The 17,270-nt window shown below is 33.9% G+C and overlaps 1 protein-coding gene across 5 annotated transcripts in view; it reads left to right on the top strand.

The window, feature by feature from the left end:
* The window catches only part of LOC129239712 (NADPH--cytochrome P450 reductase), a 44,455-nt gene that overhangs the window by 4,795 nt on the left and 22,390 nt on the right, over nt 1-17,270 (top strand). For 2 of the 5 annotated variants that reach the window (XM_054875473.1, XM_054875469.1), the window contains exon 1: nt 1,997-2,525. The exons of 2 other annotated variants lie outside the window; for them this stretch is intronic. The gene's annotated coding sequence lies outside the window, so the exon portion shown is untranslated. Of the gene's footprint in view, nt 1-1,996; nt 2,526-17,270 lie in introns of those variants that run through there. One more of the 5 variants, XM_054875471.1, reaches the window with a different exon arrangement.

The following is a 17,270-nucleotide window of genomic DNA, read 5'->3' as shown; positions in this document are numbered from 1 at the left end:
TTTAATTGAGCAATTTGCTGCTGGTAATAGACAGTTTCAGGTAATCCGTTTGCAATGTCTACTGAGGTTTCAAAAATTATGGCACCAATACGCTTGCGAAATTCGATATTACATTTTATAATAAGCAATAACAGGCCAAAGTAACTATGGACACACGCTTTTTTCTGAAATATGAATGCATAATTAGTAACATCTAAATAAAAACTTTATTAGAATTATGTCTACAAACCAGTTTTCTTTGCCGGCATTCATTTTATTTAGCTTTTACTTTGAAAATAATTATCTATAACACAAAAAACACAGGGGAAATGTATGGATATGTTCTAAGATTATTTTATAATCTCGTATTTCGGGAGAAAATTTTGTATGGGTAATCTCGCTTTTTAATTACGGATTGAGACTTAAGTACGAAAAAGTAAGTAATCTACTTATATGCGAACCTATTACAGGGTTTGGTAAGCCACTATGAATCGTTTAAAGCCAGAACAACGCTTCCAAGTTGTGGCAATTTATTTTGGAAAACAAAAATTCTTCCCGAAATTCAAAGGGCGAAGTATTGGAGAAGACGGCGAAATGTCGATCTCAACTTGTTGGCTTTTGTCCTTGAACTAAGTGGAAAATTTTACCTAAGGATCTTTGCTTACGTGCTTTAAAATATAGTTCGTTTCAGAATTGAAGCCAAATGGCCATTGATTGCGTCGCATTTTTGTTGATTAAGTTCATTTCGATTAATTATTCAGATTTATTGGAAAAAGTAGTCAAAAATTGTACTGATCGAATGGACCATGCAAATTGTATCCGCGGGGGACATACATATGCCGGATATCATGTTTGAAAAATAAATGCTATGAAGTTATCTAGCAGATTATAATAAAAAAAAAATCATTCTAACAATATTGATCTCTTAAAAAAACACCCAATATTATTAATATATGGAAATTTTCAATGGCAAATGGCGGGCGCTGTAAGTGCAAAGGCATTTGAACCATACCTCACCCACCAAAAACAAAAAAAATCATTGACACTTGTAAACTAGACAGCTGCAGGATATAAACAGACAGGCAATGGAGCGCGTAAAGGTCAAAATAAAGATTTCTTAACTCAAAATGTTTTTTTATTTAGTAAAAAAAGTTATTCAAAAACAAAATTGGATTATTAATTTTGTGCCAACTTGTATATCATAATCACCGACTAAAAGTTTCTTGTACTGGAGAAATCGGAAAGTCATACTTTTTTTTCATAAATTAATTCATTTCGAATGTCAGTATGAATACAAATATGAATGCGCATGCGGAAACAAACACGAACTAATTATTATAAGGAGATAGCATTTGTGTTTTAAGTATCTGTTCGTTCTTTTTATTTGATGCGTTCACATACTGGATAAATTTGCATATATGTATGTATTATATGCACATAGTTAGTTTTTTATACTAAAAGGCCTTCAAAAGCTTATGCATCGTAAAGAAATTTCAAACATTTTGGTACAAAGGTTTAATACATTTGTTTAAACCTTTGATTTTTTTGAAGCAAAGCCAAACATTTTGCAAGTCACTGTAATATAATTTGATTCAGTAATATAACATGATTCAGTCGATGCCGTTCTTTTAATATTCTAACACGCACCAAAAACTCTTATCATATGTGAACATTATTTCTCCCGTCAAGTTTTTATTTGTTTTATTTTGTAAGAATTAATTTATGAACCTCAGTCTGAACATTGTGGTAGGGTATATTTGTTACTACAAGTTGTTGTTGATACCTATAGGCGTTTGTGTTAGTGTGTGTGTAAACATGTGTGCATTTTTTGGTAGTGTTGATGCCTTTATTTTTCGTACATGAATTTCTTTGCCGATTAGTGCCCGACTGTTTAAAGCTGTTCTTTCCTGTATGTCGCTCCCGCTAACTACGCGATCGGCTGGTCAATTGGTTGCCTCAGTATAATCCCCGTCATTTTGCTATTTCGGTGTCTTCTCTGCATTTTAGCTGATTGCTTGGCTTCAGTCATTCATTCGGTTCCACGCTGGAACGACGTACACCTGCTGCTCGTCTGGTCTGGTCATTCGTGATCGTATTTCGTGCACAAAATCTGTGATTGTATTTGTGAGATTGTGTGTTATAATAGTCGTTTTATTCAGTTTTTCTTAGTTTTTGGTACCTAATACGTGCGTACTCAAAATACATTACATTTTTTATTAAGTATTTAGATTTCGGTACATCGGGCTTTAATTGTTCGTTCCCTAAAATATTTAAATATTAAATTTAAGAGGTAGTAATACAATAAAATCATTTATATATAAATTAAGCCTATCCTTCGGCGAAGTTAGTAGGTGAAAAGTATTGGATAAACCGACCAAACAAGTCTGCCTGTCTCACTCAGTTCAAACCATTACTTACATACGTTTTAAAAGAGAGGCAGAGATAAAACGTTGCTGTGTCGTTGGAGAACTCATAACTAAATCACACAATATTATTGCATTTTTTTTTAAATAATTGCACATTATAAATAAAAGTGGAGCAAAAAGGTAAGCAAAATCAGCTAGAAATATTATATGAAAATGCACAAATAAGATGTAAAAATATAATTGTAATTCCTACCTTCTATCAAACAAAGCGTAATTTTTTATATATAGCGAGTATGAAATGAAAGTATTTTGTTCGCTTTTCGGCAACTAACTATTATACTGTATGTACATGGTATGTATTTATTAAGATTACTGAGCATTTTTATTATGCATACACGTTAATATGCCTGTAGTCCCTCATATCTGTCATCTCACATGCATATGAAGCGGTCGGTTTTCAGATGTTAAAATAAAAAATATGGAAACACGCAAAATTTATAAATTTATGCCATTAAAAGCTCGAAACGCTTTGAAATGTATTACTTCTCGTTTCTGCTGTCGTGAACTTGTAGCACGCCAACTTTTCAAAAAATGCAGTATTTGTTGTCATTTATCAGTCATTATCATGCGCGGTTGGCTTTAATGCGACGACGGTGTGGCGGTCAAGGTTATGCCATTCGCGCACCCCTCACACGTTCAAATTCAATTATTTCAAATATTCGTATATGTATATATATACATATATATATGTATACATAGACGCATACACAAAATACTTTAGTGTTTAAAGTTAGTTTCACGTAAATTTTGAATTTTTTTATTACTAACTCTTGCCTCTTTTGTTTCGGAATATGCTTTTGCAGTTAAAGCAGTTTAGAGGTTAAAAAAAAGTGTGGCAGATAAACGATTTTAATTCCGTCGGTTTTACAGTGGTTACTTGGATCTGTCGTAATGTGGCTACGGAAGATAAATTTACTCGAAATTTACTTGGATATTCAAATGTACAGTGCCTGGTATGATCGATGCTAAGAACCGAAAATCTTGAGTGTTTTAAATTTTGATGAAAATAAAATTAGTTGTGTTAAAATGTGAACAATGGTCTGGATCTGATTTTTTGTGATTTTAACTAGACTTGTGATTTTAACTAGGGGCGATTCACCATCTTGCTGAATGATAAATTCATTCATTCGAAGTTTTTGCACAGAGGGGAATAAGTTAATTTTCAATAAATTTATATAGTCCTGTGTTTTTATTGTGTAATTTATGAATTGCAATTTACTAGCAACGAGTGCTGACATACGTCTCCACAAAATTACGCTTTCTGGAAATTTTATCGTCCGCCACAGACAGTTATTATGGTAGGCTTCGTTTTTTTGCGTATGACTCTTGTTCTTAGTTAACATAAAATTTCGGTTCATCGCTAAATATTTCCTGTTGCCTCTAGATCCAGTTTTTATCTGCTTTTTGCCCTTATTAACCTCTTTTTCTTATTGTCCTTATTAACCTTTCTTTCGTGAAACAGTAAAGGAAGACAAATTCAAAAAATCTATTAAATATTAAACCGACAATATTTTTTATAGTAACAATCATACTTATGACCTAACTTATGTAGGTTTTGCCTGGTCCACTCGCGGCCCATTTGCGTCGATTCACCTTCATGTGCGGCATTTTTGCCTCAGTGCAACCAGTTCGTTTTTTGGACTTACTGGCACAATTTTTGAATATATGCACTAGAATTATAATTATAAAATTGCTAATATTTTTACTAAGTATCGGCTGTTTCTTTAAGATTTAGAGAACCTAAAATGATAATACAACAGAAATATTGTTGGAAAGATTTGATTTTTTTAATTATAATCTGCTAGATAATTTGAGAGTATTTATTTTTCGAATATGATATCCGGCATATGTATGTCTCCCGTGGCTACGAGTTACAAGGTACATTCGATCAGTACAATTTTTGACTACTTTTTCCAATAAATCTGAATAATAAATCTAAATGAGCCTAATCAACAAAAATGTAACGCAAACAATGTTCATTTGGCTTCAATTCTGAAACGCGCTATATTTAATAGGCACGCAAGCAAAGATCCTTACGTAAAATTTTCCACATAGTCGAAGGACAAAAGCCAACAACTTGAAAATGGCGACGAATTGACATTTCGTCCTCTTCTTCAGCACTTTACTCTATGCATTTCGTGGACGGATTTTGTTTTTAGAGAATTTCCGCAATTCAGAAGCATTGTTCTCGCGTTAAACGATTGATGATGGGTTGTCAAACCTTAGTGAACAGAAATGTAAACACAGACCAATATCGATAGTTCTCGTTCCCACGACAGAGGGTTTTAGGATACTTCACTTCAGCAGCATTCTTCGTATATGTATGGGGAATGTTTATGCTGCTACAACAACAACATATCGATGGTTTTCATACAGTTAAAAAAACACCCGATAGTAGGCTTACCACGTGTCATTGTGGATGCGAAGTTGATATAAAGCAAAATTTACATATGAGTCTGATAATGGCAGATGAGAAAACAGTGGGAAGCAATAATCATCGGTGAACTTGGCGAAACTAATTACTAATTTAATTTTATACCAAGCAACGAATTACTAATGGAGCCTTCAGTAACATATACAAATTATTAACAAAAAACAATAAACTATACCTATAAAGTGCAAATGCTTTTTTCTTAATGTAAATAGCACCACATTCAAACAATGAGCTTACAATGGGTACGAATTAATAGTGGATACGCCAAGTATAGGTATGTGGATATAAAAGAGTTTATACTGTGCATACTATAGGCCTCTGGCCTCACCAAACGTAAGTGGCAAAAAGATAAGGCAACTGGTATAAATAAGCGCTAGAAAAGAGCTGCCAAAATTACTTTTGTTTGTCAAAATAGTGAGTTATACCAGTTTTATGAGGTATAACCGTACTCGCTTGCGGCAAATCTTGCTCGTGTTGTTGCTTTCACATACACATTTTTCGTCAAGTGGACAGATAGAGAGATAGAGATGACAAGAAGAGAAGAGAAGTGGCAAATTGAAGGCGCCTATTACATTCGATTAATGAGTTTCAAAGAAATTCAAGTTGTTGCATCATGTATGTATACACTTTTATAGTACTATACCTATCAGTGTACCTTTGTCACATTTAAACACACAAATCAAGATTCATTTGAATGCCATAAACTAATAAAATCTGAATAAAAATTTGCTAAAGGCCGTGACTAGAAAAATTTAGTAAAGTGTATGTGTATATGTATGTATGCATGAGCATAGAGTTGCTTACAACAAAAAAAGATATCTCAATCTTTGCTACAATAAAACAATAGATATGTATATCAAAGCATGCTCATCGATAAGAATATGAATAATATGCAAGACTACAATTCATTATACAGAGGTGAACATTATTAGGCGTAACTGATACAAATATCCACTGCATACAATTTCACCAACATTTTTGGACTACTTCAGAAAAATAAATTGAAAAATTTAATATGTAGGGTTAGTTATTACATATGTTTGTATGTATTTGATTAGCCACCCAGGTCGTTCAAGTATAAGGCAGTTAGAAAAGTATTAATTGTCATATTAAATGAAAAAATATGCATCTAATGGGCATTTAAAATACAATTTTTATTTATATTAAAGAAGTCAACGACTCAAAAAAAAATTATTAGAGTCATCGGAATTTGGTATCTCGTATTCAGTAACAAAACATGAGTTATATTAAAAAGGGGGGATACATTTAAAAGTTTAGAATTTTTCAAATTAAAGCTGAAATAATATGCAAAAAATATATATAATTTTTTATTGCTTAAAGCTTATGCCCTGAGACTCATTAAAAAATAAATAAAAAAAAACTAGTAAAGGCGTCTTAAATTTGTTCCGGATCGCGCACATTTTTATTTTAGATTTTATATTTATTTTTTATAATTGGCGATTATACAATATTTGGGTATATGGCCGAGCTTCTCCTCCTATTTGTGGCGTGTGTTTTGATGTTGCTCTACAAATTGAGGGACCTACAGTTTTAAGCCGACTCCGAACGGCAGATATTTTTATGAGGAGCTTTTTCATGGCACATTGTGGAACAACATCAAGACGCACACCACAAATAGGAGGGGGAGCTCGGCCAAATACCCAAAAAGGGTGTACGCGCCAATTATATATGTTTTTTGGCACTTTTTTACAGCTTTTGCCAACGTTAGCCTGCTTTTGTAAGGCTTGTTTTGCATTTCGCATTTCTCAGAGCTTCTCCCGACTTTGTCCCTTACTCATGCGCTCATGTCGTATTTTCTTTTCAGTCATTGCATTATTTTCTTCGACCAACGCTTTGCCTAGCACTTCGCATTATTTCTTGTGTGATCTTCGTTCAACTTTTCTTTCTACCGTTTGCAATTTCTTATTTATTATTACCTATTCGCCGACGTTTTTGCACATTTGGATTTTTATCAAATAAAAGTATATATGTATTTATATGAATACATCATTTATTAAAAAAAAAAAAATAATAATTTTTAATTTTTTTTAATTTCTCCCGTACGATGTCGAACGTGAATCATTTTATACAATTTGGCGCAAAATTAATCATCCAATTTGGTTTTTCAATAACTTTTTTACTAAATAAAAATCAAATTATTTTGGGTAATCGAAATCTTTATTTTGCCCTTTGCGCGATTCATCGCTTGTACATTTGTGTGTAGCAGCTGTCTAGTTCACAAGTGTCAAATAAGATTGATGTACGACGACATTTGCAAAAATTATAAATCTTCCAATAGGGCGATTAATTTTGCTTCACCTTTAATAAGTACCAAGATCACAAATCTTTTAATTTTGCAGCAAGGTTAATTTTATTTTTATTGCATAAAAAATCTCTGTTTTTACTCAACATGCGATAATCGTTCTGCATGTACTTTCGAAGCAGTGTTGTTTTTTAGTGTCGCACAGGCCATCGAAATATGTGAAAATGCAAAGTAAAAACTTACAGGTATTTGCAATCGCATAGTTTCCTATCCATTTTTTTTTTACTATTTTTACTAGCAAAACGTGCAATTGCGCGTTGCACGTTTTTGCACTCCAATATGTCGAAATGGGTTATGAATTCATACATACATTAAATTTGATTGTTTCTCTATGAGAATATGACGAAATATTGTAATTTTTTAACTTTTAATATTTTATCGCGGTGGGCCTTCCGGTGGAAATGCCCATATTTCCTTCTGAGAGGTCTGCAAAGTTGTAATTCAGCAAGTGCTTCAAATTAGTACGACGGTATTTTGTCTCTAACAAACCGCTCATTTTCTTGGGTCACCCAAAAGCTTGAATTCCGAAGCGGCGTCTAATAGCAGTTGCTATTTGTATGCTGGAAAGCGTGAGCATTTCTATGTAGATAGATAGGTTAGATGGGTACTCTATAAGGAGCTCTAGAGTGCCGCCTTGAAAAAAAAAAAAAACTATCTACAGCCATCTAGTGCTGTTGATGTAGTTGAGAAGGAAACGGCATCAAGGCTGGAGAACTGTCTCAGGCTATCCTCGAAAGGCACACTAAGGAACCTCAAGCGCCTAGTCGTCAAACCCCGACATTTGCAAAGAAAGAGTTCAACAGTCTCTTTCTCTGCCGAATCCCCACAGCTTCTGGAATGGAGGTTGTACGTAAGTCCAAGCTTCTCCGCATGAGTTCCGATCACACAGTGACCGGTGACCACTGCTATGAATTTGGAAATTGAGTGGAGTGGGATCCCAGCACTTTAAACGTGCAGCTTCTGTCGTACCGAGGCCAATAGATATAGAATTCAATCGAGACTTGGATGGAAATCAACATTTGATAGCGCAATTTGTGTCACATCAGTGATTTATTTGAAAAAGAAGAACACTACACTTTCACAAACCACCCGTTAGATATAGAGCCAAATAACAAAATGTATGCGCAAATAAATGTACGAATATCAGAGGGAGAACACCGGCTCAAACTTGTTAAGTTAATAAAAATAGTACATACATTCAGGTATATGTATGTATGCATGCATGGACGTACGCGACAAAGTGCTCCCAATTGAATTGCACGCGCGTAATAAAATATATATATATACATATATACATATATAATATAATATCATACATACACTGACAAAAATTGGATAAATAAGTGCAATATTTAGTAAATTTTTTCGTACTCTCATATTTCCTCATTTATTGACCATTGATATAAAAAAATATTAAAATAAAATAAATAAATAATTGGCGCGTACACTTCTGTTGGGTGTTTGGCCGAGCTCCTCCTCCTATTTGTGGTGTGCGTCTTGATGTTGTTCCACAAATGGAGGGACTCCGAACGGCAGATATTTTTATGAGGAGCTTTTTCATGGCAGAAATACACTCGGAGGTTTGCCATTGCCTGCCGAGGGGCGACCGCTATTAGAAAAATGTTTTTATTAATTTTGCTTTCACCGAGATTCGAACCAACGACCTCTCAGTGAATTCCGAATGGTGATCACGCACCAACCCATTCGGCTACGGCGGCCGCTATAAAAAAATATTAGTTTGGGGAAAAAGAAATCCATTATTTTCTGGGTAGATGGCTATAGTGATCGATATCTCGCAAAATGTAGATGAAATATTTTAAGTTTATGCTCGTTGTTAAGGTGACATTTCTCACTAAAAAATTCGTTTGCTGTTTTTTGTTTATTCCATTCAGTTGTGAGTTACAGGGTTTTAACAATGGAGAAAATTCGGTACATTTTACAATTTTTTTTTGATAAAGACGAAAATGCAAGCCAAGTCGCTGAAATTGTGAATGGTGTTTATGATGCCAATACTGTAACAGCTACATAATTACGTGCAATTTTGGTTTCCTCGATTCCGTTCAGGCATTTTTGATGTCAAAGAAAATGTCGATAATGTCAAAAATGTCGATAAAATCAGAGCAATAATCGAAGTTGATCGGCATGTTAGTAGTCGTAGCATCGTCCAGGAGCTAGACATCGACCAGAAAACAGTTTTAAACCATTTGCGCAAAAATGTTACGCAAAAATAATGGATTTCTTCGGGCTATAAACAGGAAGAAACGAATGAATACAACGACTGTATCTATTTTATACAGTCTGTGTCAGAAAAAAGAACCGTGATTATTCATGAAATATAAAAGATATATATTTAAAATTTTTTTACATAAAAGTATGTACAAAACTACGAGTCGCAATTACTCAATAAGCGGTGTAGTCTTCATCGTTGTCGAGTATAGCCTGGCATGCTTTGATCCAACTTTTATATTTGGGTACATTCACATACATATGAAGTATGCTTATCAGCAGTTCGTATGAAAATCATTGATAATGCATCTACGATTGCATGAGTAGTACTTAAATGATTAGAGGCATAAATTCATAATAAAGATTACAGTTTTTGTTGATTGTGGCTATTGTTTTTTAGGATTCAAGGGTCAATGTTGTAGGAGAGTGCTACAATACATTTTTAGAGAAACAAAAAGAGGTTATTAGGGAAATAGGAGTAGAGAAATAGACTCCTTTGCGCAAATGTGGCTGTGAAACTGATAGCCACCCTCCTTGAGAATTGTATTAGACTTAAAGGAAAATCCATTGAAAAGTAGAAATTAATAAATTTGTGCAATGGAAAAATGGGATATCTATTTGTTTATTAATATTAATATTAGTTAATATCTACTCGTTCCACAACCAACTGCTTCGGAAAGTAGCATTGAATTCCCTTGAGAAAATGCACTTGGTATGAAACGTTTTTCAAATCTTTATTATTTACTCTCCTTTTCTTCCCCTTCACAAATGTTCAAAAAATGAAAAAAAAAAAAAAATTATTTAAACTATTAATTTTGTAGGGGATCTGAAAACCACCAAAAGTAAACAAATTTAAATTAAATAAACAAAAACAAAAAAGAATATTTATCCCTTTTTTTTTGGACTGATAAATTATCAATAACAAAAGTATGTACTATTATGCCGCTTTTAAATGAATTTAAGTTTTTTTTTAACAATTTTTGTTTAAATACCTAAAACATTGTAGTTTTTTTAGTGTGGTATAAAATAGTTTGTATTGTTCTTTTTTAATAAAACAGGAAAAATTGCATGGGTTGGTAATTACGGTGAAATATTAATAAAAAAAAATGTGGGTACAAAATTTCTATTTTTCGACTATAGAACAAATTTGGGGGTCAATCAAGAAACAAATTTTTGTTTTTGGCCATTCTAATGTATAGTATAAAATTGGTGCTCAAATTCTTGGACATTTTTCAACATTAGTTGTTTAGCAGCAGCGGTCGAAAAAGTAGCACATCAACATTTGCACGAAATCTGTTTTATGGAGAAAATGCTCAGTAGCATCAGGGAGAAAAATTAGAAAAACCAACGGGATTTTTCCCCAGTTTAAAACTTGCACTTTATTGTATTGAAATTTAATTAGCTACAAAACTGCATAAGAAAAAAATTGAACTTATATGGTTTTTGTTAGACAATATGTCAAAATTTAAAAAAAAAAAATAGTGAACATTACAAAAAAGCGAAAATTCAAAACTGTTCAAAATGTGCATGTACTATGGTTTTGTCGCGGGTTGCATGCACTTACCGCCCAAAATCAATGCAAAGGCCAGAGTCAGTTGCAAAACCTCAACTTTGTTTTTAAAGCTTTAAATTTTTAGTATAATGGGATTTTTAAAGAGGCAGCCTCTCAATTTCAATGTTTAGTGCTCAGTGGACATCAGGGTCAGCTGCAAAAGCCCAAGGGTGTTTTTAATAAAATTTAATTAAATAGAATTGGTTGCCTTAACGTTGATGATTTATAAAGGAAGTTGAGGTGATAAAAACTGTTCTAATAATAACACACACACACATATGCATACATATCTAATCAAATGTGAAGTTGATTTCCAATGGCGTGCTAGACAGTTTCGACGTTTAAAAAACGCTTCCCTGCCTATGCAAGCGAACTTCAAACTCAGTACTTACAGAATTAGTTATAAATACACATATAAATACAGGAAATGATGAAAGCTTTTATAACTATTCATACAGTTATGTACTTACATATAATACAAAACTGGTCAGGCAATAATTTTAAAATTCACTCACTGTTGCTAAATCATTGTTGCAAAAAAACTGCGGATTTGACAAGATTTGACAATTTCGGAATCAATGAAATAATAACAATAAAATATAAAATAATGGAGTTTGCCCGCTTAGGTTACCACATATGCTTTTTATTGTTTTATATTTCAATAGAAGCTGTTAATGGAAACCATTAATGGGAACGTAAACGTTTCCTTAGTTTGTTTTCTTTGCCCACTTGTCACTTTATTAGGAAATATTTAAAGCAAAATATCATATACATACATATATATATAAGCACATATATTTATACAGTTAATAAACTAATTGTTTTTGAACTTGTCGTCCCAATTACCCTAACCCTTGTACTTGCACACATTCACACAAAAAATTCGTAGAAATATGCCTATGTAGATTAACCTTTGAACAGACTTTAATTCAACAGACTTTCAACACAGATAACGTCAGTTGCGTAGACATTTTATGTTTTCCTGTTATATAATTTGTGGTAACCTTAAGCCCTCCTTACATATGTAGCTTTTATTAGTTTATGATATTTACGCGCTTCTAGCAACACCTGACAGCACGGGACTCTGTTTCGTGACGTTTGAGAGCAGTGCTCCATTTATAAATGTATGCAAACATGCATATGTATGTACAAACACACATATATGGTTCCACTCTCCAGCTAAAGACAAAACGTTTCCTTTTTATAACGCAAATTCCATTTCTTTTCCATTGTTTTCTTTCTTCCTTTTCGTAAGATATTTGCATGTATTTGTTAAATATTTATTTTTTGACATTGTGACCGGCAACATAAAGCTTTCCGTGGGGGAACTCGCCATTGTCGCCACTCCAAGCTAAGCACTCGTTTAAGCTTCCAAAATACTCGAAACCACTAAGGCTTCGAGTATTGAATAAATAAAATATAGAATGAGAAACGCCGAGTATGTATCTACATAGGTTCTTTATAGACTGTATGATGTGTACATATGCACGTACTTATGTATGTGTGTAAGTATATACATTTAATAGTATAATATGTATTGGGGAATTAGAATGAATAGGTGCAAATTTTAAATTTCAAGGTGCACACGCGTATTTGCTTATGTCAACTTGTAGACAACAGCGCAATCCCAGAAGCATCAGATTGCTTACATATGTATAAATATACTAATATGGCACGTGTATTTGTACGCTTACCATACAGTAAATCGGAGTAGCTCTTGACTAGCGCGAAACAAACTTATTTTGAGGCGGTATCGGTTAGCGGTTAACAAACAGCGAACATATCGAATTGTCACCTCAAACATGTGTGTAGCTCAATTGTCACATTTCCGCGTTCTACCGGGTCTTACAGAGCTACTACATGCCCCTTCAAAGCTGTAGAAAACACCAAGCTGTATTTTACCATGAACTGGGGCGCTGCTGTTGTTATTGTAACAGTATAGAATACTCCCTATAAATTTTTGGAGATTGCAGCCGAAACGACAATCCTTGACTGAACTTGGATAACGTAGAACCGAGTGTGGAGGGAACGGAATTGGTGCTCTGCTTTGATTCTGCATAGAAGAAGTTACCTGCTAGTATTTTTTATAAAACTGTTTGGAACATTTATTTTTACACTTGCAATATTTTAAATAGTAAGTCCATTCTTTGGCTACAGACAATAGCCGTCTAAGTCGAAAATTATACTTTCGTGAAAAATCACTTTATATACGGATATGTATTATTACCTAGAAGTAAATATATTTTTTAATATATTTCAGAAAAACATTCTTGGGGATTCAGGGGGTCCACAAAAATATATAGATTTGTTATATATAGATATGTATGTATATAGATTGCCTTTTATATTTTGTGAAAAATAATGCAAACTATATTAAGTAAAATAAAAATGAAAATTACTTTTTTGTTTTTCAAAATATTTAATTGAAAGTTTGTAAACACATTTCTGCATTCGCTTGAACCAGTTTTCAAATAACTTTTGCCACTCAGATGTGGATACCTCCAAAACAAGCTGTTTAAAGGCTTCAACAGCTTTTCCAGGCGTTGAAAACCGTTGACCTCGCATTTTATTTTTGATGTTCGGGAACAAAAACAAGCTATTAGATGCCATATTAGGGCTGTAAGGCGAATGACCCATCAATAAATTTTTTTTTTGTGTACTCAAAAACACTCTTGTATGAGCCGATACGTGAAGCTCGCATTGTCTTAGCGAATAATGAATCCTCTTCGGCTACATGGTACAGGTGCTTCTTCCGCGAACAACTTTTGTTGGACTAAGTTCGTCTTGGAATACCCTTAATATCAATTGCTGTTTTATTTTCGGGTCATCGGTATATGCAAGATTCTTCAGCTATTACGATGGCAAAGACGCGCTTTGAACCACCGCGACTGAAGTTCTTCAACATTTCTTTACGCTAATCGACACGATCCATTTTTTGGCGTTCCCACGACAGTCGGTTCTACGTTACCAGAACGACTCGGTTTTATATCCGGCCAAAAACTGTATCACCAGCAGCATATATGCATGTTTATGCTGCTACAACAACAACAACAAGGACTTCTTTATTCGGAAGTCAAATGTTCATGGATGCATGCTGGCCCCACTAATGCTCAAGGATAGCTCTCTCTCGCGATACCTGCATCACATGACTATTTCGCGTTATCAATTGACGCACAGCATCGATTGCTTCTGGCCCAACAACGTTTTTGGACGGCCTTCACCTATCCTACAAGTGTAGTGCTTCAAGGCCAAAAGTCGAAGTAAGTCGATTAATGCCCTCCTGTCTTGATAATTCACTTCGAAAATCGAAATAAATCATCGCACGGAAATTTTTAAGAGTTAATTCCAATTTTTTGGGCGAAAAGCATTTTTCAAATCACTGAAAAAAGAACAAATAGAGCTCATGAGTGAAAACGTTATACATATGTAACTTTTCAATAAAAATATATTATTAAATTACATAGATAGGTTTGCAAGGCCCAAAATACATGAAATATAAAAGGCAACTCTCGTACAAAGAGCGATTGTACAATATTTTATTTTCGGCTTTGGCGAAACAACCACACCATGTGTATTATGAAGCCAGGTTTCTTATGTGATTGTCTTCAATTTTGTTTCAGGGTTCTCATCAATCTAGGTAAACGTGTGTATGTACATATGTATGTAGATCCACGGTGCCGTCTACTCAATGAATCGTCAGGTTGGAATTTGCATTGCTATCATTTTTTGTTTCTTGTTGAGGTATCGCAGTTATTTAAATTACCCATGCATACATAAATTACACATGTATAGGGGCGCCATGGTGCATAAAAACATGTATTCAAGCAGTATTCGTCGTTGTTTGTTGTTTGAAATAACGTGTTAAGCGATAAATCTCACTTAGGAAAAGTGAAATGATTTAAAGTGAAAATCGCTTAGGAGTAAGAAAAGTGTTAAGTAATAAGTGGTGTTTTGGCAATTATGCTCAATTCAACATGCCATACAGGAAAATTCACAGATTACAAAGTGTATTCGTAAAGCTATGTAGTTGGGGTTTCTTTTCTTCATTAACGTGCAGCCAGCGTATTGTACACGCCTCACAATTAAATCCATGTTTCTTTCGTTCGAATCTATACCCTTATACACCAAAGTATGCAGATTTATTTAGTCTCTACCACACGCTCGTGTAGGGAAATTAAGTGAGAATTTCTGTTGCCAACAAGTGTTACTTTAGACTAAATAGGCAATGGTGTAAGAAAGTCCTCTCTCGACAAATAAAACTATATATGATACTTTATAAGTTCTATTGCATGGCGTAGGAGCTTAGCCGATGATAACGTCCAATGAGGCGTCCCATTGGAGTGTGTGAGAGAAAGATTCTGTGGAAGATTTTCGAGAATATGCACGTTGGCGGAGGCGTGATCGTAGAATGGAATATCGATTATTTTGTCGAATACTTACAAAAAATCTTAAATAAACATTAAAAAAAGTGTACAATAATAAGCTTGGTCTCCATTAAATTTTTCTAGTTTATTTTACCTTTTGTTTTAGCTAATGTCTATTTGGATATTGAGCGCTAAAAACTGACAATATACATGAAAACAATAAATAGAATACAAAGTCGGCTTCCCTGATTATAATAAGGAAGTAATTTTTGTTTCTCACACGCCTAGGAATCTCTGAAATGTTTTGTTTTTTCCAATTTTTGAACAATTTCAAACCATGTCCTTGGTGAATTTGGAGTGACGTAAGCACAGAAAATAAACAAACTCTTTGTGTGCAAAGTTACTTGTCTGTGAATTAAGCAGTGAATATAAAAAAACTAGTGCCGCGTGCTAAATTGTGAAAGCACAAGCGATAATAAATGCTCCACATGCAGTTTTTTCCTTTGTTTGTTGCACTTACTTTCGCTCATTCTTGCTCTTATTCTTGTTTTTTTTTTTATTTTCTCTGCGTACGTCTTGAGCCTGAGATGATACAAGCTTGTATTATAACATTCTTGGATCCAACGCGGTTGGTAATATTTAATTCGATATTCGGGTATACTTCCCATGTATTTTGTAAAATTTTCCGAATACTGAATAAACTGATTTCTAGTTACTGCTATTCATACCCAGTTATACCACTGTGTCCTGGGACCCATATGACCCGGATGCGATTGTGCACTCCTAACAAGTCTAATTTCTCGATGCACTCAAGGACCAATGAGGACTTAATCTAAAATGATGACAACGCCTTGAGTGTTGCCTGACTGTCACTCAGAATGGCAATTCGCTCATTCTGGAGGTTCAGCTCGTTCAATCGGAAACTTATGAAACTCGGTCAGAATACTCCTATTATTAGTAGATTATTTCATTATTCCGCCTTTGGTGTATTTCTATATACGAGGTGTGGCTATTAAATAGCGAGACTAATGGTGTAAAACAATATATTCCGATTTCATACAGATTTGCTTACTATCACATCTATCACCACACTCCACGTTCCTTGCGAATCTTCCATAATTACAAGGAACGCTGAAAGTCTTCTTCTGCCAGCTTAAAGATGCGCACCCATTTCTCTTTTACATCATTAACAACGAAAAAAAAGCGACTAATGTGAGTGAAGGCTTTGGCTATACTGTTTTTTTGTTTTTGTAAAAGTGAGAGGTACTGTACACGAGAGGGAAGACTTGATACGAGTACTAAGCAGCTGGTGTTTAGCGAATGTGTATTCTTGTATTCTTCCACAACTACACCAGACACGTTTATTAATGGCAACACCACGTATTTAAATATTATGTACCTGTGTGCATGCTTATCGACTATTGATAGTTTTATTTCAATGCACACCACTGTACATATGGGTGTATTTCTCAATAGATCAACGCTTCGAAGTGTTATGGAGCGTATTGAAATAAATTAAAATAAATAATTTGCAACGGTTATAAATTACGTACGCAAGTGAAATAGAAATGCGAGATAAATCAACTGTGGCGACATTGTTGATAAATAAATATTTCATTAGGAAAAGAAACAGGTTAAAGTGAGAGTTTAACAGGAAATAGCCAGTCGTTATATTGCTTCCTACTAATTTTCACAATGGAAGTGAGCTTTAGAAAGTTTTCAAACACAAAATTTTGAATACTAAATTTCGCAAATGATTGGTCGATAAATAAGATTATTTGTAACCTTCGTGTGCTTCAGATAGAATTAATACAGAAAAAAGAAGATTTTTACGAAATGCTATTTAACTTATTTGTATGTCTATTCTATTCTTGTGCACATGACTTCTACTGATTTCCAAACTAAAATTAAGTAACGGACGAAATTCAAATGAAAGCTTAAAAGGGAACATACAAATATCCTCTTG

This window comes from Anastrepha obliqua, chromosome 2, assembly GCF_027943255.1.
Source record: "Anastrepha obliqua isolate idAnaObli1 chromosome 2, idAnaObli1_1.0, whole genome shotgun sequence".
Classification (NCBI taxonomy): domain Eukaryota; kingdom Metazoa; phylum Arthropoda; class Insecta; order Diptera; family Tephritidae; genus Anastrepha; species Anastrepha obliqua.
This window is presented reverse-complemented; position numbering and strand designations above follow the sequence as displayed.